We start from the raw sequence: 26610 nt of genomic DNA on the forward strand, positions 1-26610 counted from the left end.
GCCTACCCGAGTCCAGGAAGCAGCGCGTTAGCACTCTCGGTTACCCTGGTGGGTGAATACTGTACCTGGAGAGTAAGGCTACCAAATTAGCTTTACTTAGGAAACTAAAGCGAAAAGGAATGCTGTGCCTGAAATTTACAAAGGGACCAATCTTCGTCGAGAATTTCATAATTTACATCATCAACTGCGAAGAGCACCATACAAACTCTTCGAATACACGTGAATGGGCAGGGAAGTATTCGATGAATGTTTTCCACATGATCAAGAACTTTTAACAGCCGATAAAAGCGAAAGAATGACTGACTACCATAAAAATGAACACTGAACCCGAGAAGAGATAGCTGTGGTGTAACAGTAGCGTTCTCGATTAGAAACTACGAATGGTAAAAGGACGTGGGTTCTGTCCCAGCTGCTTATATTTTAACTGACTCAGTTACTATTCTGTACATCAAGTTTTATGTATATTGTTTACACTGCATCGTTAAGTATATTTTTAAGGTCTGCCAAAGTACTTGATCTTCAAGTATATACACGCTTATCCCAGACTATCACACACATTAAATTCCTAATTAAATACAATGAACAACCATGAAAATTTACTGATATTTGATGTTGCGAACGCAATTCATCAGCAACCAACGTTAAAGCCAAGCTTTTCAGTTAATCTAAATAGACTGTAAACGTAAATCATACGGAATTTTTGAAAAGAAAGTCAAACGTTTTCTGAAATGATTTGTCTAAAAGTATGAAATAAAAAATATTGGAGAAACATCTGAGGCACCTTATTTTCTCTTCATGATTTCCAGAATCATTCAAAGGGACGTAGATTGTTTCTCTAACTTATATATTTCTTTTCACAAATCGTTTCACAAAATATTTGACAGATATCTTTCATTTTTTGTTTTCAAGTTTTATTCAGAATACATGGTCTTATTGACACCTTACTTGCCTTCTAACGTCTTCCGTTCTCTATAATTCTAACATTGGCACTTGATTTGAAGAAAGCCTTTTGAACATTTAAATATCGCACGTATGAATCTTTATGTGCAAAATAGCTAGGTCTTGAACAGATTAACTTTCTGACACTTCATTTACATAGCTTCGCAGATGCTTTTCATGAAATATTTCAATTTTTCCCAACTGAGTAATTCAGTTTCCCTTAATTGCCCTGCTCACTTTCAAGCAATTAAACATTTTCATGCAAAACTAGACCTCCCGCTGGTCACTTTGATTCCCCGTTTGCCTCACTCTCTCTCTCTCTCTCTCTCTCTCTCTCTCTCTCTCTCTCTCTCTTTGTTTGGCTATGAAAATTCTAACAAAACCTTATGGTGTAATTTATAGGTAGCCTTGTTTTTGCCTGCTCACACGCTTGGCAATAACGTATCGAGTGTTAATCATACTATAGAATAGTCTTTTCTGCGTGCTGTCATTTACAAAAACAAGTCGTTTCGATATCCTGAACCGCTTAAAAGATACGACGATTTTTACGACCACTTGATTCCAGAAGCGCAGGAAAGGATTCTGACGTGCCGCGAGCGACCCGTCCGCTGATGTAACAACCAGTATCTCAAGAATGACAAGACAGATCATTCCGCTCTCAACTTTAAATACAATTTAGATATATTGATTACGTTTCATACGCTATAATGTATGGCCTAAAATGAACTATACGAAAAATCTACTCAGTGTGATTTTACCTCTGCAAAATCTTAAAAATTTTGTGCAGCCATGTACTCAATTTTGTGCAGCACATTGACTATGACGAATAAAGATAATAAATTCAGACTTTTACCGAGCAAAGATATCAAGCTATAAGGTGCAGACGAACCAAATATTTTCACCAAAAACTTTTCCTAAAATCGGCTGATAAGTATTTCACAGTCATCGTCGTGTCAGCTCCACTGTTGCAGCAACTATATTCAAACGCGTTTGAATTCAAACGTCGCTAGTTGTAGCAGAGGACAGGCAGCGTCACGGACGTCACCCACGTAGGGCACTTCAGTAACCGCAACTGCGGTGAAGTTTCGTCGTCTGTAGCTGTCGCGTGCTGTCGGTCGCTTGTGTCACTTACGTAGGACGACGCCTAAACACGCCGACGAACGAGACCCTATGCACCGCTTTGAACAGCCAATGAGCAATATGGTGGGAAAGACACTTGTTGGCGGAAGGCCGCTGCTCGAGCGTCGGTCTTGTAAGGCGGGACGTTATCTCTGGCGCTAGCTTTCAGCTAGCAATGGCTTCTTATTTACAGACTTCATTCAGACACTAAAACTGTATCTTCCTGTGACCACCTTGACTGGCTAATGGTCTCGTATTCCGACTCGGGAGCGGCCACTTGCAGTCTGCGTATAAGCAAATATTTTCAAATGAACTATTTAATTTTTTTTGAAAAACCGCTCCCTTCAGATGCTCACATCCTCCTCTATCTTGACCAGCACCCAATCTCTGTAATCATCAAGAAAATCGTCCTTCCATCTCATAAAAATTCTAAGTGACCTGCAGCTTTCTTGATTATTAATACTGTTCGCCAAACCTGGACTGGATCCCGGTAACACGGCACTCACGAACAATTATGTTACTGAGCTGTCCAGGCACACTCCGTGACCCACACTCACACCTACGAATACTACGAATAGTGTCTCACTTCTACCTTCCAAATTTCACAAAAGTAGTTGTTCATGCTTTGCGGTATTAGCACTCATGGTAGAAAGGATATTGCGCGTAAATGAGAGCCACAGCCTAGAGGATCGTTTCTAGGGCAGGTCTGGATGCCTCGAGTGGTAACAGCATTGCCTGAAAATCTCACGGTTCTTGGTTCCATTCCCAATCTGGTATACAGCTTCTATCAGCAGGATGTTTCAACACTTGTAAACTTCGTTGCACAGTTAGGCATTCATTTTGCAGATTCAGTCATCTGTTTTGAAAAAAGTCCTTTTAGTTATTGGGCAACTTCATTACGAAACACTAACACAACTATAAAATAGGCCTTCCAACCGTCTTTACTAAAGTTTACTACTAAACTGCTACAGTGCATTCGAAACGTCGTCTTTATAGTTGTCTTAGTGTTTCACAGTGATGTAGCGTGACACGCAAAGCAATGTTATTCAAAATAGCCAAGGGAGCCTATACACTCGGTCGACTTTATTGTAATCCAAACGCGCATGTAAATTAATATTTTTCTGATACTTCCATAATTTTTTTTAAATAAGGGGCAGTCAAGCGAAAACGATACAGATGGAAAAAAGAAAGTAAACAGTTTCTATCAAGGAAAAATGTTTGCAGTTGCCTACAGAACCATGATTGTACACAGGCATGCACTTCCTCGTCCAATGAAAGTCAGCCCGCCCACATGTTGCCAAGGTTGTTTGGATTACGCTTCAAAAGTTTAGCTACGAAGCCCTTGCACACCGTACACCCCAATCTCTCCCCCTGCGATTTTCATACTTTTGAGCCCTCAAGAAAGGTTGTTTGGATTATGCTGCAAAAGTTTAGCTACGAAGCCCTTGCACACCATACACCCCAATCACTTCCCCTGCGATTTTCATACTTTTGAGCCCTCAAGAAAGGTTGTTTGGATCATGCTGCAAAAGTTTAGCTACGAAGCCCTTGCACACCATACATCCCAATCTCTCCCCCTGCGATTTTCATATTTTTAAGCCCTCAAGAAAGATTCGTGGTCGTCGATTTTCCTAAAACGAAGAGGTGCACTTATGCTAAAGCATCTACCGTCTTGTATCACAGTGGGATAAACGTATTAACATTTATGGCGCTTTTGAAATACTAAACAGTTTACTTACCTTTTTTCTGTCTCCCTCTTTTTCTCTTTAGCCGAAGTACGAGTGTCCCGTGAAGCACTGCAGCCCACCCTTTCCTGATGTGGAGCGAAGTGAACAGATTGGGACAAAAGTAAGGCAGCACTAGTCAGGCAGCTCCTAACCAGGAGCAAATTATATAGTTTCATCTGTGTGCTTTGGTAGTTAGTTTTTGAACTTTTGCGTGTTAATTTAATATTTAATAGACACAGTTCTCGCGTTTGTGTCGGAAAGTACACCGATTTAGTGACATATTACAAGTTTCCTATTAGGCAAGAATTATTTAGACATATTTTTCTTCGTCAGCGTCTCCTGTAGAGCTCCACAGCTCGTGTCGATAGTCCTTTGTCTGTGTAGTGTATTTTTGCACTGTCTTTAGTATGGATAGGAACTGTAACTGCTGTTTGCGGATGCGAACCGAATTGGTGACACTTTGCTCTCAATTCCAGGCTGTTTTGGCTTAGGTTATACAACTTGAGCCCGCTGTGGATGGATATCATTCTTGTGAGCCGGCAGAGGGGATCCAGCGGACGTCCAGCGCGAGCCACGAGTCCGCCCATCATTCCTCACCGGCGGCAGCCCAGTTACTGGGAGCGGGAGGTCGCCTCAGACTAATTAGGATTTCCTGGGCAGATGAACCTAAGACCTCCCTGGTTAATCTGACAAAAAGGTTCCAAGCACAGCCTGTGACTGACACTGACCCTCAGCCAAAGACAGCCCTTGTGCTGTTTCAAAAAAACCTCTCATCAGGTTACCTTCCATTCGGAAAGCGGCTGCACTCAGCAAGTGTTATATTATAGATTGTAGCAATCAGTAGTCCTTTTTAAATTGCATTATGCAGATCTAGATTTCGGCTAGAAGTTAGCCATTCTCAATGCACTATTATTTTCGCTCAAAGCATGTAAGTCCCTGTTGATCCGGCTTCACCCACAGTTCACTGAGAATGGCTAGCTTCTAGCCGAAATCTAGATCCGCATAATAAAATTTAAAAAAGACGACTGATTGCTGCAGTCTATAATTTCAAAAAAATGGTTCGAATAGGTCTGAGAACTATGGAACTTAACATCTGAGGTCATCAGTCCCATACAACTTAGAACTACTTAAACTTAACTTACTAAGGACATCACACACATCCATACCCGAGGCAGGATTGGAACTTGCGACCGTAGCGGTCGCGCGGTTTCAGACTAAAGCGCCTAGAACCGCTCGGTCTCTGCGGGTGGCAGTCTATAATTTATAAGTACAAAAACCTCTCAGCCTGCCAGATCCGGGCAGTCGCAGAGGATGCGATTTCTGTAGTTGGGAATTCGAATGCTACGAGCGTTATGGATCCCCTTCGGGACATGGCTGCCAAGGAGGTGCAGAAATCGTGTGCACTCCAGGTGCATACAGGCTGGAGTCACTCCAAAAGTGGAACGGGTAGTTTCGGATTCCATGATCAGCACAGGGTGCAGCCAACCGCTGGTAGTGCCTCAGGTCGGTGCTACTGTGTCTCTTTGCATCGGAATAGATGCTCTCTAGTTTCGAGCGGCTATCAGAAGTGGTGAAAGCTGACAGTCTTGCTTGAGAGATGAAAGCAAAGTTCACTATTTGCAGCATGGACGACAGGACCTATTGCAGACCTCTGGTACAGGGTCTGAATCAGAGGCTCAGACGGTGTAGGTTGCAGATTCCACCACTTGTGCCACAGGGTGGTGGGTTTTGGGTTCAGATAAATAGTTCAGGAGTCCATTACACGCAGAAGGCAGCTACACGGGTAGCAAGGGCTGTGTGGCGTTGAACACGCGGTCTTTTAGGTTAGAGAGTCTCGAGGAAACACGAAAAAGGCTTCAGTCTCAAAGGGTCGATGTCGAACACAGGAAGAAAGTAGATTTAGGAACCATCAGTATAACATTTTTAAATTCTCGTAGCTTTGTTGGTAACGTACCAGAGCTCCAAGCGCTAATACAAAGCACTGACGCGCAAAACGTTATAGGCACTGAGTTGTTCAGCCGAAATTCTTGTGAAAGACCTAACGATGTTCAGAAATGATAGGCTAAATATAGTTGGCAGTGTCGTGTTTCTTTCTGTTAGAAGTGCGTTATTTTGTACGGAAATTGAGGCAGACAGTTTCTGTTAGTGAATACTTGTACAGATCATTTTTGGCAACCGGAATAAAATAATAGTTTGATCCTTTTACCGACCTCACAACTCATATGTTGAAAAGTTGAAAGAAAACTTTAGTCTAATGTCAAACATGTACCCGGCTCACACAATTATTGTTGGTGGTGACTTTAATTTACTCTCGATGTGTTGGCGAAAATATAATTTTAAATCCGGAAGTAAACATAAAGCAGCATCCGAAACTGTACTAAACCCATCTTCTACTAATTATTTCGAACAGACAATTCATGAGCCCACTCGAATAGTAAACGTTTGTGAAAACACACTTGGCTCCTTTGCATCAAATTAATCCTGAGCTAACAACGAGCATCAAATCAGATACACGGATTAGTAAACACGGGGTTGTCGTAGCAAGCCTGAATATTGTAACTTCCAAATCCTCCAAAAATGAACGAAAAATATAATCCAGAAAAGCAGATAAAAATTCGCTTGATGCCTTCCTGAAAGAGAATCTCCATTCCTTCCACATTGTCAACGTACAGGTAAGTGTAGACCAGACGTGTCTTGAATTCAAGAAACAGTATCGATAGTACTTGAGAGATTTATACCAAAAAAACTAACGAACGATGGAGCTGATCCCCGCTGTACACAAAACGGGTCAGAACACTGTTGCAGAATCAACGAGAAAAGCATGCCAAATTTAAACAAACGCAAAATCCCGAAAATTGGCTATCCTTACAGAAACTTGAAATTTAGAGTGGACTTCATTGCTAGAAGGTTTTGATAGTTTTCACAACGAAACTTTGTCTCGGAATCTGGCATAAAAGTCAAAGAGATTTTCATCGTATGTAAAGTATGCTAGCGTCAAGACACAATCATTGCCTTCTCTGCGCGATAGTAACGGAAATACTATCGATTACAGTGCTGCTAAAGCAGAGTTTCTGAATACAGCCTTCAGAAATTTCTTCACCAAAGAAGACGAAGTAAATATTCCAGAATTCGGATCAAGAACGGCTGCAAACTTAACTAACTTAGTAGTAGATATCCTTAAATCACTTAATAAAAGGAAATAATCTTGTCCAGTTTGTATACAAAGTAAGTTCTTTTCAGAGCGTACTGATGCAGTAGCTCCATACTTAACAGTCATAACAACCGCTCACTCGACGAAAGATCCGTACCATAAGACTGGAAAGTTGCAGAGATCACACCAATATCCAAGAAAGGCAATGGGTGTAATCCACGAAATTACAGGCTCGCATGATTAACGTCGATAGCAACAGGATTTTGGAACATATACAGTGTTCGAACATTAGAATTACCTCGGAAAGAATGGTCTATTGTCAAGGTCAGGATGGATTGAAAACGTCGTTCTTGTAAAACATAGCTAGCTAGCTAGCTCTTACTCACACGAAGTTAAAAAATGGCTCTGAGCACTATGGGACTTTACTTCTGAGGTCATCAGTCCCCTAGAACTTAGAACTACTTAAACCTAACTAACCTAAAGGCATCACACAGATCCATGCCCGAGGCAGGATTCGAACCTGCGACCGTAGCGGTCGCGCGGCTCCAGACTGAAATGCCTAGATCCGCTCGTCCACTTCGGCCGGCTAAACTGCATACAAAAACCTTCCTCATGAAGCAGTGTATCTCCGGATCAAAATCCCTACAGCATTGCCTGAGATTAGCCTGCACACGCAGACGGACGCGAGCAGGTTGCACTTCAATTTATATACACTTTTCACTTCAATGGACATCCACAACTGTTAGTCATTGTCAATGTTAATAGCCGTTACAATTGTAAATATTATTTATTCCTAAAACGAAAATCACTACCCGGTTTCAGACATACGTCACAGCTTGAGTTGCATATTAAAATTTCAGCCCACGGAGGATACATAACTAAGATTTGAATAGGTTAAAGCATGTTACAGTAGTGCATCCCTCGTTGCAACCGATGTACCAGGGATCCACTGTTTTAACCTCAGTTATACGTCCTTTGTGGATTCACATGTCAGCATACAAACCGGAGGACTTAAGTAACGGATGGGTAGAGATTCATGCACAAGCTCTAATTTTTCGACTACTCTGTGGACAACTGACTACAGAATTAGGAAATTCTCGTAGCAATGTCAACTTGTATAGATGAAGAACAAAGGTGTAGAATGTTAATGAAGTTTGTTGTATTTAACAAGCTTTAACACAGTTTTTGCATAAAAAATTCGGAGGCATTACTTTTCAGCACGCCCTCGTACACGTCGAGGAATATCCCAGTAGCTGAGTGCATATACTACGAGAATGTACCACGAGGAATATTCCAGTAGCTGAGTGCATATACTACAAGAATGTACTACGAGAAAAAGTGAGTGCTCTTACCGTTCTGTGCCTCCTACTGGCAGTGCTGGTAAGTCGATGATCCTGCCTGTTTCCTTAGGTGAGGACCGTTTGGACGTTGAACTATTCCACGTAAACAGTTGTAGCTTGACTAATAACCAACATGTACTTTTGTTTACACAGTAGAATAATATGCACACCGTTCCTCATAGGGCAGTGGGTCGCCGGGTGTTGGGGACATCTGCCGGCCCGGCGCCTCCGTCGCACTGCCTCGCGTCGCTCCGCGCAGCCAACGCCGGCCAACAAACGCTGGCGGCCAGCGGCGTCCGATAAGGGGCGAGCAGGGCGCTCGCCGCCCGGCACACGCGGCCCGGTCGCATTTCCTGCGCTCCGGCGCGCCGACACTGCTGTCCTGGTCTGCTCCCCGCGCGCGACGCAGATTAGCTCCCTGGACACTCGACTCGCTGCCACAAAATCTAATGGACTCGACTGCGTCTCGCTACTGCTACCTCACCCAGTCGCTTCACATAAACACGCGGACGTAACGAGCTAGCTAGACGGCTCCTGTCAACGTAGTCTGCTGTTACACATTCGCCACTTAAACCACTGACCTCCACAAGCAGTAGTTGCATCCGCCTCACTTGTACACTGATGAGAACGACATTTTGCAGTCGGAGAATTTGACCGACTAAATTGCTGACAGTTTTCATTTGATACGCGCCTCCGTAGCCAAAGTCCTGATGCAAACTTTGAAACGTCTGCATACATACTCCGTAGGCCAATACACGGTCAATGGCAGAGGTTACTTTGTACCAGTGCTAGTAAAAAAAAAATTTTCAAATGTATGTGAAATCTTAAGGGCCTTAACTGCTAAGGTCATCAGTCCCTAAACTTACACACTACTTAACCAAAATTATCCTGAGGACAAACACACACACCCATGCCGGAGGGAGGACTCTAACCTCCGCCGGGACCAGCCGTACATTCCATGACGGCAGCGCCCTAGACCGCTCGGCTAATCCCGCGCGGCAGTGCCAGTCATTTCCCTTCCTGTTTCACTCGCAAATGGAGCGAGGGAAAACGACTGTGTGAGTACCCCCTTACGTGCTGTAATTTCTCTTTCGTTCACTATCTTCAGACGAAATGTGCGTGGCGGCACTAGATCAGTTCGGCAGTCAGCTTCAAATACCCACTCCCTAAATTTACCCCATAATGTTTCGCAAAAACAAAATTGCCTCCCCTCTAGAAATTCGCACTTAATTTCACTGAACATTTCCGTAATACTAGCGTGTTGATTGAACCTACCGATAACTAATGGGCCTATAGCAGCGCGCCTCGCAGCTGCTTCGATGCCTGCCTTCAGCGCTTCGAGGCCCAGTGGTTTCTGCCTGAAACCACCTTTTTATTAACTTGTTTAGATGTATCAGTGCCTTTCACATGAAACCACCGACTCCGGCCGATGTGACCGAGCGGTTCTAAGCCCTTCAGTACGGAACCACACTGCTGCTGCGGTCGCAGGTTCGAATCCTGCCTCGGGCATGAATCTGTGTGATGTCCTTACGTTAGTTAGGTTTAAGTAGTTTTAAGTAGTTCTAAGTCCAGGGGACTGATGACATCAGATATTAAGTCCCATAGTGCTTAGAGCCATTTGAACCATTTGAAACCACCGACGCTATTACAAAACAGAGACTTCTAATGGTACAGTGAGGTACTTCCACGAATGTAGTGCATTGTAGCTGTCAGTTACAGCGTTCACAGCAACTTTCGGCTCGGAGATCGTGCTACGTGACTGTAGGAGACTGACTAGAACTATTTTTTTACTGGTGCTGTACTGAGGAGATCACTGTCAGTGAGAGTAAGATTATCTAAGTTACTGTAAATTGATTTTATGCTACTGGTTTTATGAATATGACCAAAATGGAACCGCTGGGAGACTACGTAGTTGTGATACAAAATTTATCAAAATTTACTTGCTTGTTATTTAGGACAAAAATTTGTTTTATGGTTTAAGAGTTGATGCAAATTTCCAGATCTGGGATTTTGTCTAGGAAAAATGCGAATTTGCTTTCATATTTATCACATGGTATGACGGGTCGTTGAAAATTGTGTGCCCCAGTGTTTCTAAAGTGAAAAAATCTCCTTCAAACAACTGATTGCTTATCTTTTGCTAATTTCATCTGCTATTCGTGCTTACTACGATAATAAAGAGTAATTTTTTCATTATTTACATTTATATTCCAAAGTGAAACCACCTCCTTAGAAAAATTGATTCTTTACATTTTGTAAGTTTCTTCTTGTATTCGTTGCTTACTATAACAGTATTAAATATGTAAAAATTTTAAAACTCTATTTTTCATATTTTTGGCAAACAAATCGACATGGTGTGGATTCCAAACACTTTAGCAGTACTCGAGAATGGGTCGCACTAATATTCTATTTGCGCTATGCTTATAGATGAACTACACTTCTCCAGAATTCGCCCAATAAACCGAGGATGATCATTCGCCTTCCGTAGTACCGATTTTATGCGCACCTTCCACATCATATAACCTTTGCAACATTACGCCCAGATATCTCCTTGAGGTGACCATCAAGCATCACGCCACTAACACTGCATACGCTCATCACAGGATTGTTTCTCCCAGTCCTTTGCACTGACTTATATTTTTCTCGCGTTAGCGCAATCTGTCACTCATCATACCAAACAGAAATTCTGCGTAAATCATCCTGTATCCTACTATACCCACAAAACGACGACATTATTCCTTGCGCTACTGTGTCACCAGCAAACTCTCGGGGACTGCTGCTCACTCAAACCATCATATTGCAAGTAAATTGTTTCCATTCGGGATGTTTCATCGTGTTTAGATAAGATCGCGTGAGATTTTATTGCTTTTACTATATCATACTGCTATTAGAAAACCAATTACGTGTAATATTACTACCGTATGAACATCAGTTGCACTCCTTTGGGTAGGCTATGCTAACTTTTTCCTACGTGCATTATTTTGCGAAATTCGAACAGTTTCCCCAGGAGAGATAAGGCCAGTGATTCTTAACCTATCCCCTAGCTGCCACAAACATGGGGACTGCACCCTACAATAACACTCTAAACCTGTAAGCCCCCGTGCCGACCCATTCTCTGTTATGAAAATGTAGCATGGATTTCCACTTTTCCAAAATTGCAGAAATCAAGCCCCACAGATCCTAGAACATCACGAACTATAACTAGCCTTTCAGATCCGCTTACCCTCCCCAACACGAACCCTCTATTAACTTACAAAATTCCCCACCCTCCTTTTCCATACTAAACAAGTAATTACATGATTTTTCCATGAGAGATAGTTGCCGATTGTGTCCATGTTACTGGACGTAGAGAAAAGCGTCAAACAGTGACGTCGTGATTTCCACCAATAATATGTTCGTAAATATAACAGTTAAAAAAATATACAAGAAAAATGCTGCAGGATCTTACTGTTCTCAAAGAATAAATACTCTGTAAATATTTGCAGAAAAGAGACCAGAATGTTGAACTCATGTACAACAATGTTGTTTATGAAACATTTAGGAGTGTAATGACACTTGCTGCTCTTTTAATTGAGACATCAGTACCTTTCGAGCGATGAAAAGCACATAATTTTATGAAGAATGTTGGTATATATTAGTAGAAACACTGTGATATATGAACAAAGTGATCTGTACCAGAGACTAGATAATTTTGAATTCAAGAGAACATTCGCTCGCAAGCAAACAATTTACGCTATCTACAAGAGAACCTCTCCAGTGAAAGTTGAATTGAGCAGCCAGATGTAGGTATTTCAAATGGATATTACATGAGCAGATTATTTGCTAACGAGTGGACCGTACTAACTACCTCTACGCGATTTGACTCAGATTGACAGAATGAGTAGTGCACGATTATATGTTCCTAAACACGAAACCGCAACTCTCAACCGTTATAGAGGAGATAGAGTTTGAAATTTTATGTGTGCTTATACACTTCGTGTGGTCACACATACAAATACGGAAAAAAAATCGCAGCACCACGCAGGAGTTGTGCGGCATACACGAAAGTTGATAGGCTTGATTCTACGCCTGAAAGATGTCTATTGAAATTTCGCGCCAGTGGCGCTAGTAGCACCACTATAAGAATACAAATTAGCTTTGCTTTAAATACAAGCTGACGCTAGTGGGCATTAGTCACCTTTTAAACTGGACGTGATCATGATGATTATGTGTCTAAGGCGTAAACTATTGGGTCATCAATCCTCCTTATTGTGACAGAAACATGTGAAAAGGTAAGAGGCGGATAAACTGGGGATTTGGCTACTCAAACTATATAAGGAAGTCCAAGAGCTTAAAAGAGCGCGACAGTAGTTGTAACACGATAGGTAAAAGATAAGAGAGGTAACACAGCCGTCATCTTACACAAGGGGTTAAGGACACAACATGGTGAGAGGGGAAGCTAACATGCGGTCGCTGAGTGGGTAACCGCCACAACAGGATGCTGTCGCCTCCACAACTACCCCTAACCCTGGAAGTGGAAGAGTATTACAGATTAGAGTGAAATCCGCTCTCCCTCAGGTAATGAAATACCTTCGTAGTGGCTGTCACGTCACCCACAAGCATCTGTGGTAGTGAGGCAGGCAAACTGAGAGCGTGCCACAGATCGGCCAGCAGAAAGCACTCAACAAGAACACGCGCTATCGTCAGTAGACTACCGTAGCTACCGTGAGGGGGATCTTCCTGACCCATAAGGAACTCGTGTGACAGTCTCGTGTGGCCGATGCGTAATCAGCACAATACAATATCTTTCTGAGATGCCACATCTAAGAGGATCCTTTAATCGCTCTCAACTTGTTTTGGGTCGTAGTAGCCTGCCATTCCAATTCCCAGAGCCTCAAAATATCGCGTCGCCAGTTGTAATCTTAAGTCTGAGCCCGGTATCCACATGTCAAGTTGACCTGTAGTTGCGTATACGGTCGGCGAGCTCATTTCCTGGAATACCTATGTGGCTCGGTGTCCAGATGAAGGTCACTGTCTTTTCAGAGCTGTAGAGGTCAGCTAGTAGGTCCTGGATGTTGGCGACCAAAAGATTTTTGGGATAGCACAGGGTTACGCCTCTTAGGCAACTCATGGAATCGCTACAGATCAGAAAGTTCATCATTGCCTGGGATGTGAAGTACCGCAAAGTCTGGGAGATGGAAACCAACTCTGCTGTGTACACACTACAGGCACTCGGCAGAGAGTGCTTCTCCTGCCGCCTTGCACGTGCAAAAGCATAACCTGTCTTTTGTTGACTTTCGATCCATCTGTGTAGATGCACATCGCATTAAAGTAATCGTGGAGGATTGAAAGAAACAAGTGTCGGTGTAGGATGCGATCAGCATCCTTCTTGGGGTGACAAAAGAGGTCCATCCGTATCACAGGACGCAGTCTAGCCCACGGGGGCTGTCGAGAGGGCGCTCTAGAAACACTAAAGGAGGCTGTTGGAGGTCCTTCAGTAGAATATCGAGTCCACAGCTAGTCTTCCCAATTTTTGGTGATGCACAAACAGTCAAAACTGCCAGTTTTCAAACAGAGTTGAGTGACATGGGTGAGTAGGCATCTGAGAGATTGTGACTGTGTAACTTGCCAGAAGCTGCTGTCATATAACCAGCTATGTTGGGACACCGACTTCCGCCAGGACAAAGTCAACAGGGCTCGTGCGGAAGGCCGTCGTTGCCAACCGCACACCAGTCTGGTAAACAGGGGCACCAGGTTCGCTACGAAAAGTGATGCCGACCCATAGACAATACAACCATAGTCCAAATTGGATAAAATCACCGCTTTGTGAAATCTCAGAACTGTGCGGTCCGCGCCCCACATGGAGTCACTAAGAAAACGAAGAGCATTCGGCTTCTTCATGCAAGAGCCGTCGGGCATGAGGCATCCAAGGTAGCTTGTGATCAAACAAAATACCTAAGAATTGGAAATTTTCGATGATTTCAAGTAACTAATCACCAAGATAAATTTCTGGGTGTGGATTCACAGTCCGGAGTCGACAAAAATGCATAAATCGAGATTTTGCACGATAACACAGTCAGGTTCCAGTCATGGGCCCTGCAGACAACACCTGAAGATGGCGCTCAGCAGTGCGCAGTGATACAGAGGCATAGTACAGGCAAAGATCATCCACATACAGTGACGGAGAGACTGTGGGGCCCATTGCATTTACGGTATCATTGAAGGCGATAGCGAATAGCATTACGCTCAGAACTGATCCCTGAGGGACTCCAGTTTCGTGTACATATTGATTTCTGAAGTATAGGAAATTCTGGATAAAATGGGTAAATTGCTCCGAAAACCCCACTCATGCAATGTAGATAGGATGTGATGTCGCCAGGTGGTAGGGTATGCCTTCTGTAGGTCAAAGAACACAGCAATCAGAGTTGGTGATGCACAAATGCTTTTCGCACTGCGGATTCCAAACGAACCGGGTGATCTGTGGTGGACCTGAAAGCTTGATAGGTGCTTTGGAATCTACGGCTGCGTGATTACTCTGCTAATCACAATAAACTGCCTGGCAGAGGGTTCAATAAACCACCTCCAAGCTGTCTCTCTACCGTTACACTCTCGAACGGCGCGCTGGAAAAACGAGCACTTATATTTTTCTGGGCGAGCCCTGACCTCTCTTATTTTATCGTGATGATCATTTCTCCCTATGTAGGTGGGTTTCAACAGAATTTTCTTGCAATCGAAGGAGAAAATTGGTGATTGAAATTTCATGAGAAGATCCCTCCGCAACGAAAACGTCTTTGTTTTAATAATTGCCACTCCAATTCACGTATCATGTCTGTGGCACTATCTCCCCTATTTCGCGATAATACAAAAGGAGCCGCCCTTCATTATACTTTTCCGATGTCATCCGTCAGTCCCATCTGATGCGAATACCACACCGCACAGCAATACTCCAGAACAGGGCAGACAAGCTTGGTGTAAGCAGTCTCTTTAGTAGACCTGTAGCATCTTCTAAATGTTCTGCCAGTGAATCGCAGTCTTTGGTTTGCTCTACCCACAACTTTATCTATATGATCGTTCCAATGTAGGTTATTCGTAATTGTAATCCTTAAGCATTTAGTTGAATTTCCAGCCTTCAGATTTGTGTTACTTATCGCGCAATCAAAATTTAGCGGATGTCTTTTAGTACTCATGTGAATAACTTCACTTTCCTTTATTCAGGATTAATTCCCATTTTTCGTACCAAACGGATATCTTATCTAAATCGTTTTGCAATTCGTTTTAGTCATCTGATGACTTCACAAAACAGAAAAAGACAGCATCATCTGCAAACAATCTAAGAGGGCTACTCAGATTGTCTCCTATGTCGTTAGTGACATGGGCCTGTAATTCAGCGGATTACTCCTATTTCCCTTTTTTGGTATTGGTGTGACCTGAGCAGTTTTCCAGTCTTTAGTTACGGATCTTTCTGTGAGCAAGCGGTTGTGTATAATTCCTAAAAATGGAGCTATTGTATCAGCATGCTCTGAAAAGAACCTGACTGGTATACAATCTGGACGGAGGCCTTGCGTTTACTAAGTGTTTTACGTTGCTTTGGTACACTGAGAATATGTCCTCCGGCTTCAAGGGAACAACAAAGACAGGCTTATTGGCTGGCATTTTTATTAATAATTTGGAGGGTAGAATTTTTTAAACTGAATCAGGATCTCTCTGATAAGATAGTTTTTGTAAAAGATATATTGACGATGTTTTCATGATTGTGAAGGGCACTTACGACAAGGCTGTGTCCATTTTTAATGTATTTATTGAACCGCATCCGAAGCTTAAGTATACGTTGGAACTAGATGTGGTTAGGAAATTGAGTTTTCTGGGTTTGCTTATTACAAGAACTGACGAGAGCCTTGGCTTCTCAATTTTTCGGAATCCAACGCAGTCTGATGCCATAATATGCAGTGATTCCAATGATCCCACAAAAAACAAGGTAGCCTACTTTGGTACCATGTAGCACGTAGCACGACTGCTGAGTTTGTCTCTAAATGAGGACGAAGTTAATGAAGCGTTAAACATTCTGAAGCCGTAGACAAATGAAACCACCATTGACAGATGATACAGTGTTGCAATACAGGGGCCCAACCTCCGAAAAGTTGGCCCGCTCCTTCCCAAAAAGATTTAGGGTAGGATTCCGCCAGAGGGGGTAACTAAGGTATAAGTTGATACACAGACTCGGAGAACTGGGACGGGGTCAAAAAAATGGTTCAAATGGTTCTGAGCACTATGGGACTCAACTGCTGAGGTCATTAGTCCCCTAGAACTTAGAACTAGTTAAACCTAACTAACCTAATGACATCACAAACATCCATGCCCGAGGCAGGATTCGAACCTGCGACCGTAGCGGTCTTGCGGTTCCAGACTGCAGCGCCTTTAACCGCGGGACGGGGTCAGAGGGGTGGTAAATATAATTCATCCGGCGTATGGAAGTTGCAGTTGCAGTGCAGATTTTATATTTGATAAGCGGGTAAAAGTTTTGTCACCCGTTTTAAAGAACTTGTAGATCGTTGTAATAGGATCGCATTTGGACAGCATTTAAAAAAAATGTGGGTCAGCAGGTTGGTACCACTTAAGGTTTTGCATCACGCACCGAAAGGTATGCAGTTGAATAATTTGGAGGAACTCGAGATTTTTAAGAGAAAAATAAAGGAGTGAGATAATGTGTTGAAAGAAAAAGTCGATTTTCGCTTTAGTCGTTTCTTTACCTGCATCAAAATGATGTATAGTTCATACTGTCTCTCCCTACCACCAAGCCCGTTGTTACTTCCGCCAACGCCTGGACCACGAACTCCTGTACAGTCTGGGCTTCACCCGCTGCCCCCTTTTTCTCCACCCCATTTCCTTCCACCATTTCCGCCCCCCCCCCCCCCCCCCCCCCCCCGCTCCTGCTCATTTTCTAATATTCTCGTAGTCACATTTTGCTCCCAGTTGCCATGTACTGAGTTCAGTTTCCAACTTTTCTATGTATTTGGCTGCCGCCTGTAATTCATGCTTCGCCCCGCCCCTTCACCCGTTCCACATCCACATTTCGTAAAAACACATTGCATATTTTACAGTATGTGGTTCCGTTCTTGCATCGTTATGTTCCAGGCCTGAATTTAAGTATGCACTGTTTCTGTGGTGCCTGTAAGCTGCTGCTGGGTTTGTCTGTTGTACCTTTATGCTGCTTAAGATTATGTGGTATGACGTGTATGGCAGATTATGAAAGTCGCTTTATTGGTTGATTATGTGGTTTCCACCACTAAATTATTTTAAAAATATGTGTTCCGTAAATTATTTTAAAAACTTTTTTGGGTTCCGTTTTGCTATCGTATGTATCTGTACGACTACTCTAGAGTAAGATATGGTTTCACTATTGAACATGGTAGTCGTTTCTGGCCCAATTTTCAGTAATTTTCTTTTATTACTACTGATGACATATTTACATTCTTGCTGTCTTCCCCACTTGATCTCCTCCTTTTTTCTTCATCTTCATGCTCTACCCCCTTCCCGTTTCCCAGCCCTCCATCCTCCGCCCTCGTCTCCCCTCCCCCTCACCCTCCCTCTACAACCATACTCTCACTCTACACGCTCACGGATATGGTTATGCTATGTTCTCCTCAGGATGGCAAGTACGTTTTTGGTACTTTGTAAAAAGACAATTTTGAGGTTTAATGTTTGTTTTTACGTGGGACGTATTATGAAAAAAATGGTTTGGCTTCCCGTAATTTGTGAAGTTTGATGTGGTAAACATTTTATGCTTGTAACTGGTCGGAAATGATGAAGATTTTTAATCTCCTATTCTTCTGGTTTCTTTTAACACTAATGTGGCTGTTCACATTTAATGAGTTTTATGTGCAACATTATAATACACGCCGCATGTGTCGCTGCTGTGTATTACTGGTTAGCGATTTCAAGTGTTTGGCTGCTTTTGGTAAACATTTCAAAAAGTATTAATTTCATCACTGACTTGTACGGTTATTGTATGAATTGTTGTAATCTTGATGGTAGAAAATAAATAGAAAAAGTTTCCTACATCCTGATAGGGCGCCTCCTTCCCGAGGTTTCCTTAAGACATAGGAGGAGTAAACCGTCAGCTATCTGTATGCACTGTAAACGTTCATTGTACATTTTTGACATCTTCGGAAATGCTTTTTTCGACTGCGTTACGTAAGTTTTGAAACGATATGTTTTTTATCTTTGGCAAATGCTTAAAATTTGGTAATAAATGTATCATACATGAGTGTAAATTTGGTTTTCTACCATGTAGGATGATTTGAAAATCGATCTCTGCCCGAAACTAGTCATCCAATGAATAAAAAGTAGAAGTTTGCAACTTGGACTGGTTTTTAATTCTACTGGTTAATAGAAGTTGCTGACCCAAGCTATTCCAGCATATCGGAATTGCTGAAGATGGTTGTGATTATTACCAGGTCGTGGTCCAGCTGATTGTGCGATCCGTGCCCTTGTGCATAGGCTAGACCGCTGCAGGGTTGGGGAGCGGAACATCCGAAGCCTCAGAAAGTAGTTTCTCTTTTTGCTTGTCCTTCTTATCCTTCTGAAGACTTCGATTTCTGTGAAGATTTCCCCATTTTATCTTCCGGGAGAGAAGAGGACCGTACTTTCATTCAGGCCACAGCCTGTGGCTGCTGGTCATTGTCTTTGGAAGGGGCCACCTTAACAGATGTTCTCATCCTTGACGCCAGAGGATGACTATGCATCTCTTTCCACACCGATGGCGAGGAACCACCGGTGACGTAGGTATAGGGGACGAGAGAACTGACGTTTCCTCCCCTGGTAGGCACTGGAGTACCACCAGGGTCATGAGGTGTCGTGCGAGACCCTCTCATCGTGTGAGGTGTGGACTGTGACACGACAGTCGCAAAAGTGGAGGCCATATTAGTCGGATGAAGTCTTTCAGACTTTTTCCTTGCATCTTGGTAAGACAGGTGGGCAAGCATTTTATACTATTTGAATTTTCTTCTCCCTCTTGAACACTGAGCGTTGCGGTGAGCGAGGGGGTGCGGTTCCTGACAGTTGACACACTGGGGGAGCTGATTACAAGGGCGTGGAACACTCGTCCGCGTGCCTCATTAGAACAGCGGGAGAGCATGTGATCGATCCTTTGGCACTTAAAACATCTCATCAAAAAAAGTGTGTGAATTCCTAGGGGACCAAACTGCTGACCTGACATCATCGCTCCCTAGACTTACACACTACTTACAGTAACTTAAACTACTCGTAACTTACGCTAAGGACAACAAACACAGCCATGCCCGAGGGCGGACTCGAACCTCCTACGGGAGGGGCCGCGCGAACCGTGACAAGGCCCCTCTAACTGCGCGGCCACTCCACGCGGCAAAACATCTCATCAGAGGAGACCTGATATCACATCTATAAACCATGACCTTAACATTCTCGCCGGCCGAAGTGGCCGCGCGATTCTGGCGCTGCAGTCTGGAACCGCGAGACCGCTACGGTCGCAGGTTCGAATCCTGTCTCGGGCATGGATGTGTGTGATGTCCTTAGGTTAGTTAGGTTTAACTAGTTCTAAGTTCTAGGGGACTGATGACCTCAGCAGTTGAGTCCCATAGTGCTCAGAGCCATTTGAACCATTTTGAACCTTAACATTCTCAGGTAAAATATTGGTGTCAAAGGTTAGGAAAAAAGCTCTAGTGTCCACTCTACAGTCCTTGCGTCGCTTCCGGACGTGGCGAACAAAATGAACTCCACGCCGAGCCAGATTAGTATGCAGCTCTTCATCAGTTTGTAGCGTTATGCCCCGGTGGAAGATAACACCTTGAATCCTACTGAACTTGGCCAGAATGAGATTTTCACTCTGCAGCGTAGTGTGCGCTGATATCAAGAAGTATAGCTGTGAGGAAGGAGCGTGAGTCGTGCCTGGGTAGCTCAGATGGTAGAGCACTTGCCCGTGAAAGACAAAGGTCCCGAGTTCGAGTCTCGGTCCGGCACACAGTTTTAATCTGCCAGGAAGTTTCTTAATCTGCCAGGAAGTTTCTAGTGAACTTGTTGTGAGCAGCAATTGTGACTGGTGTATCTCCTAACTTGACGCAGGCCTGAAGACCCAGTGATTCGCTGATGTGTAATATTTTGATCAGTAAATGTCCATTTCTCCTCTTCTCTATTTCCGCAACATCCTCAATCCGTTTTACAATATTTTCTACGAAAAGCATTGGCATCGTTGGAGAAAAAGAGCCGCCGTCAGTGCTGGAAGAAACGAAGAACTCTGACAACTGTCCACTTCCATTTCTCCTTGCCTGGCTCTCTGTTTTAGGCATGGTCAATAAAGGAAATATCGTAATATTGTAAGCTTCTCCATTAAAATCACTGTTTCTAACTGATGAGACAGCCGTGTTGGCACGGCCATCATTAAGTTTGATCCATTTGTAAGTAAGCAGCCTTTACTTGTGTGTGTGTGTGTGTGTGTGTGTGTGTGTGTGTGTGTGTGTGTGTGTGTGTGTGTGTGTGTGTGTTATCGTAAATACAAACCTAGAAATGTGAACTAACAACCTAAATGTGCTACTGAGCTCAAAGCCATATCACTTACATGAAACTGAAAAGAATTCTTTGTGTGTGAAACCCGATCTCATTCATAAGCAAATAAATAAGCGAACCAATAATCTCAAGCTTAGAAGATTTAGTTATTGCGAAATATTTGTAAAAAAACGTAACTCTATATAAAAAGTCATTAGTGTCGACCTGCAGAAGAGTGTAACCTGAAACCCACGAAAATTTCTGCACTGACATATGGCCCTCGTAAAATAAACTGACAGGACCTACACTGCACTAAGGAAACGAAACAATCACTTATTGTGAATCTCACCTGCAAAATGAAGAACTGGCAGAAACAGAAACAGTGCAAGGCTCTGCAACAGCTAAAAAAAAAAAAAATAATGCTACAAGCTAACGACAGTTGATTCCGTCAAATTGGGTTCATAATCTCGACATAGAGCGCCAAAATAATGCTTAAAGCTAACTACAGTTGATTCCGGGAAATTGGGTTCATAATCTTGACAAAGAACGCCAATGAAACACATGACTCAACCTTTAAGTTCTGAAATTTCAGTTAGTAAGGAACTTATCAAAAAGAAAAGAAACAATTGTAGACTTGTATGAAAAGTCATCTAATCTAATAACTTCCACTGTACAGTAAATTAACTCAGAAGATCGATCAATAGAATAATTATCAAAAACTCGACTGTGACGAGGGTGAAGTGGACCAACAATTTAAGTCTACAAAAATAAAAATAAGCTCGTTCTTCATTTCAACCTTTTTTAAGTCCGTGGGTTATCCAACCATTGTTCTGAGTCATCATTCCTCCTCGTAATAAATCTTCAACTCATACAGATCGAGAAGTGCGTCCTTGCATGACACTGTACACTAAACGAAACTCGCCTGCTGCACACTGCAGCTACCCACTACTCACTGTCAAAGGTTCTACGACATCATAGTGCTGCCATCGCAGACAAAGACACTGTTGCCTAACAACTGCTTCTCTGACCATAGTTCTTCAGACGTATCATTTGCCTTTACAAATATTAACACATCCAATAACATCATCAAAAAATAGCCACTTTACACGTCTCACTGTGGATCATTCGCCCCGATGCCACTTACTCCAATCGAAGGCTCTCCCCATGGACGCCAACCCGCCAAGGCAAAGGCCACCTGACACAGTAGCTTCTGTCCAGAGTCCCGGTACCCCAAAGTGGACAGACACCTACTGCTTGGCTGACACGGGGAAGTCACAGCTCAGGCATTGGCAGTGCGATCCCTGCATTGTCAGGGGGCTACACCGAGACGGTACATGACAGTCTCACCACGACGGTCTGACTACCGCGCTGGATTTCGGGTGCAGAGGTAGATCCATTTGATCGGTAGATACAAAAGGTAACAGCGCACAGTGGAAAGGTAATGTACCACATTGAAGTGTCGTTCCCCAAACGGCCATCTAAAATTTGGAAAGTAGAGGTCAAACCCAAAGAGGGAACCCAAAAATGTAAGGGGAAAAAGTGTAACATAAAAGTGGAAAGAGCAAAAACCTTGAAAAGTCCGAAGAACAGTCAGAAGACAAAGGTAAAAAACTTGACCCAATAAAAAAAGGACTTATTAGTCGCCTCTTACGACAACCAAGGAAGGGCCGCAGGTCCATTCTAGGTCCCGACACTGCAGGGGTGTAGATTGGATGTGGTGAGTTGAAGTTGGTCAAGAATGCATTTATAGCGACAAAACTGCCAGAATCAAACTTCACTGAGTCTGAAAGAAGTTGTGTAATAGGACTGCGAGGAGTTGGATGTTTCAGAAAGACTTGGCAGGAATGTACCCATAGTGCGTGATAGCGGGCAGCGGTCTCAAGAAGACCGGACTCCGGACCCCGGACGGGTAAGTGCTACTACCGAGAGAGGAGATCATCGTGTTCGGCATATGGCTCTGGCCCATCGTATTGCATCTGCAGCAGCAATTTGAGCAGCTGTTGGCACCACAGAGACACAACAAACTTATACAAATCTGTTATTTCAAGAACAGCTTCGAGCCAGACGCCCTGTGGCGTGCATCCCACTGACCCCAAACGACTGCCATTTGCGAGTTCAGGGATGTCCAGGAAGAGCTCATTGGAGGCCAAGGTGGAGGTCTCTTGCGTTTCCATCTAGGGTGCGATTTCGCATGACAGCACGAGAATTCTCGTGGCTATCACAATCTCCCTGGCCGCAAAACTGTACGCCAGTCTATTGATTCGCCTGCCATTCATGAGCAGCATTCCAGGGGGTGTTATGCAACAGGTTAACGCTCGCCCCTATGTCGCTATTGTAACCCAACACGCTCCGCAGAGTGTTAACATGGTTGTCTTGGCCTGCTCGATCAACAGATCTGTCTCCAGTCGAGCACATACGGGATATAACCGGGCGGCAACTCCAGCGTCATCAACTAACAGCGTTAATCGTGCCGTATTGACCGATCACATGCACCATGCATGGAACTCCACTCCAGTAACTGACATCCGGCACCGGTACAGCACAATGGCTGTACGTTTGCATGCTTGCATTCAACACTCTGGCAGTTACAATGCTTACCAGCATGTCGCATTTGAAATGGTATATCCCACACATACATTAGCCTATGATGTTGCTATGTTAATCACTTAAATATGTTTCCTAGACTAATGTATTCTCGAAATTTTGCTGGTCTGCATTACTTTTTTTTTCTTTTTGTGTTGCAATTTTTTTCCAATCAGTGTATTCTCGGAGCCCGCAACGGAGCGAGTAGTCAGCTAGTTCAATAAGCATGAGCTTCATGGGTCGAATCTGGCTAACGATTTTTTTTCATTTCCACGTTATTCTGCCAACGTGAAGTATCCCTCCCAAATGTACTCTGCTGGTGCAGTTTAACGGCCTTTATTTTTACAGGCTGGCAAAGAACCTTATAATAAGACTACAAAATTGCGTGCACTTCTACGGAAGACTACTTAAAAATTCAGTCAATCATAAACCATCAGTTGTTTGTACCAAATTTCGGTGACGTGCTTGGACATGTGTGGTACGCCGCTAAATTGTGCGAGGACCGAGAAGCGTTTATCAGTGTAAACCAAGTTTGTTTTTTAATAGACACACTGAAAAACTATGAATGTGTAGAAATTCGACATCATCACACGTGCTGTAGTCGCAATAATTACTGTTTGCATGTTTTCAGAATCAGTATCATCCCGATTCGTACAGTGCTCCGGAGGTTGCATGTACATACAATAATGCGTAATAAAGGAAATAAGTATACTGATTTGACTAAAATTCTTATGCATCCTTTTGGTATTTCCAATGATATTACGAAAAAAGTATTTTTTTCCTTCTTTCAGGATAAACATTAGGTTAGTAATAAATTGATCATTACGCACCGATAATTTGTACAGTCGTAATAAATGTGTTGTTTTACGTGGAAAACCACGCGCTTATTCGCTCGACTGTGAATTGATTCAGTATTTGCGGCTACACAGTGTTTATAGGCACGGCTAAAATTTTCAAACTCTATCTTCTCGAAAAAGTTTGAGATTTACGTCTTCTTGTTTACATACGTTGAATCTTAGTCGTGATACCTACACCATGTCAGTATGAATCTGTTAGATGGGATGAAGTTCGTACGGTCCTCTTTTTTAGTGTTAAAGACAGCTAAGAGACTTGTAGAAAGTGTTGGTCTTTAGCGACTAGGAAAAACTTGGTTTTCGAACAATTTTTTCTCATTATTAATGAATCGACTGATTTCATTATAGGTTTCTTTCTCTATATACTTTTAACGCCTGAGTACCAAGGAGTAATGACTTTTTTTAAAAAACAGTCGCAGCTACAGATTTTCATTAAATTTATTTATCTTTCGTTGTTTGCTTCTAGTGTGGACGTCGCAGTCGTATTCTCAGGCAGTCATTCCTGCCATGAACTATGCCGTCAGATTAGGAATCGACATCACCAATGGCCACAATCTGAAACAATTTGTCTGTTGTATCCCTAAGACATTCCACTCTAATTGCGTGTGTGTGTGCGTGCGTGAGTGCGTGTTTGCATGTTTGCGTGTGCGAGCGTATGTATTGGAACTATTTTTATTGTTTCTAGGGAAGTAATGGAGAGAGTGACAGTCTATAACAAATTATCACGCACAGCTTAAAAATACTATAACGTTTTGTTTTCTTATTATAGATGCCCTAATTGCGTTTGTTCTCGACCTATCAGAAATTAACGTTACAACATGAATTCCCCAGAACATACCGGAAGGCTTTCATTTACGAAGTGAGCTCTGGTTTCCCTAATAACGATATCGTCTGCGCAAAGTCCTTTCGACTCACACATGGTCCTTTTAAGATCTTTTTTTTTCCTTCGCCACATAATTTCCAAGGTTACCGCCGTCATCATTAAAACGACGTGGCTCTGAATGCATGCATTGGTGTCCAAAATTAAAGCAACAAACCGCTATTTCCCCGTCCTAGATCTAATTCATGATATAATCATACAAAGTCTCAACATATGTCCGTATAATCGTGTCCGGCCGACCGCGGTGGTCTCGCGGTTCTAGGCGCGCAGTCCGGAACCGTGCGACTTCTACGGTCGCAGGTTCGAATCCTGACTCGGGCATGGATGTGTGTGATGTCCTTAGGTTAGTTAGGTATAAGTAGTTCTAAGTTCTAGGGGACTGATGACCGAAGCAGTTGAGTCCCATAGTGCTTAGAGCCATTTGAACCATAATCGTGTCCTGCACGGAAGATGGTATTCCGGTCAACGGACAACCGCGCCAACGGTGACGTCATGCCAGCTATCAAAAGGGGCAGTGTTTGCCGGGTAGTCCCACATCCACAGTCGATGAGTACAGTGTCACATACAGGGCAGTGTGTCACAGACACCATGGCTACCAGACTCTCACCGTTGGAGGGCATAGGAAGAATGGAAACAGGTTGCAAACTGATGTGCCCCGATGGCTTAATGTGAATCGTTCTGTTGCTTATCGGATGTGTCGACAGTTTATAGAGATCGAAACTGTACCCAAAAGACCAGGGCAGAGCAGAGCAAGGGGGATATCAGAAAGGGAGGACCGTTATGTGGCTGCAAGGGCACGACGGTGCCGCCTTAGTACTGCACGGCAACTGGCATCTGACCTCGCAGCATCCACTGCACGTGTTGATCGAGGCAAACGGTGTACAGATGACAGAGTGACCTTTACTGTCGGAGACTGCTGTATGTGTACCACTGACGCGTCTTCACAGACGGAAAAGTCTAGAGTAGTCTTCAACATGCCACCCGGATTGTCGAAAGTCGGGCCTATATTCTTTTCACAGATGAATCCCAATTTGGTCTGGAAAGTGACTCTCAACGAATTCGCATCTGGAGGGAAAGTGGAACACGGTTTCGGGGCCCTAACATTGCGGAAAGAGACCGGTATCGAGGAGGATTCCCAATGGTATGAAGCTGTACGGGTGACTGGCAAAGTTTAACTGCTGTGAGCTATCGTGACGAGCTCTTTGGTCCTCAAGTGCGGTTGTTGAGAGGTGCTGTTGGCCCAGACTTCGTAGTGATGGTCGATAGTGCTCGACTTCATACAGCACTGGTGTTTTCTTAGATATGGAAGAAATTGCACGCATGGCGCGGCCTGCTCGCTCTCTCCGTTTGAATTTCATAGAACATGTCTGGCATGCACTAGGGAGACGGGTTGAGTCACCTCAGTTTTCACCAATCATTCTCCAACACTTGCGAGGAGCTGTGCAGGAAGAATGGGCGCCATTGCCCCCACATGTTAATGATAACATCATTCACAGCATGCCTCGACTTTATCAGGCCTTTATTG

This window comes from Schistocerca serialis, chromosome 1, assembly GCF_023864345.2.
Source record: "Schistocerca serialis cubense isolate TAMUIC-IGC-003099 chromosome 1, iqSchSeri2.2, whole genome shotgun sequence".
NCBI lineage: Eukaryota > Metazoa > Arthropoda > Insecta > Orthoptera > Acrididae > Schistocerca > Schistocerca serialis.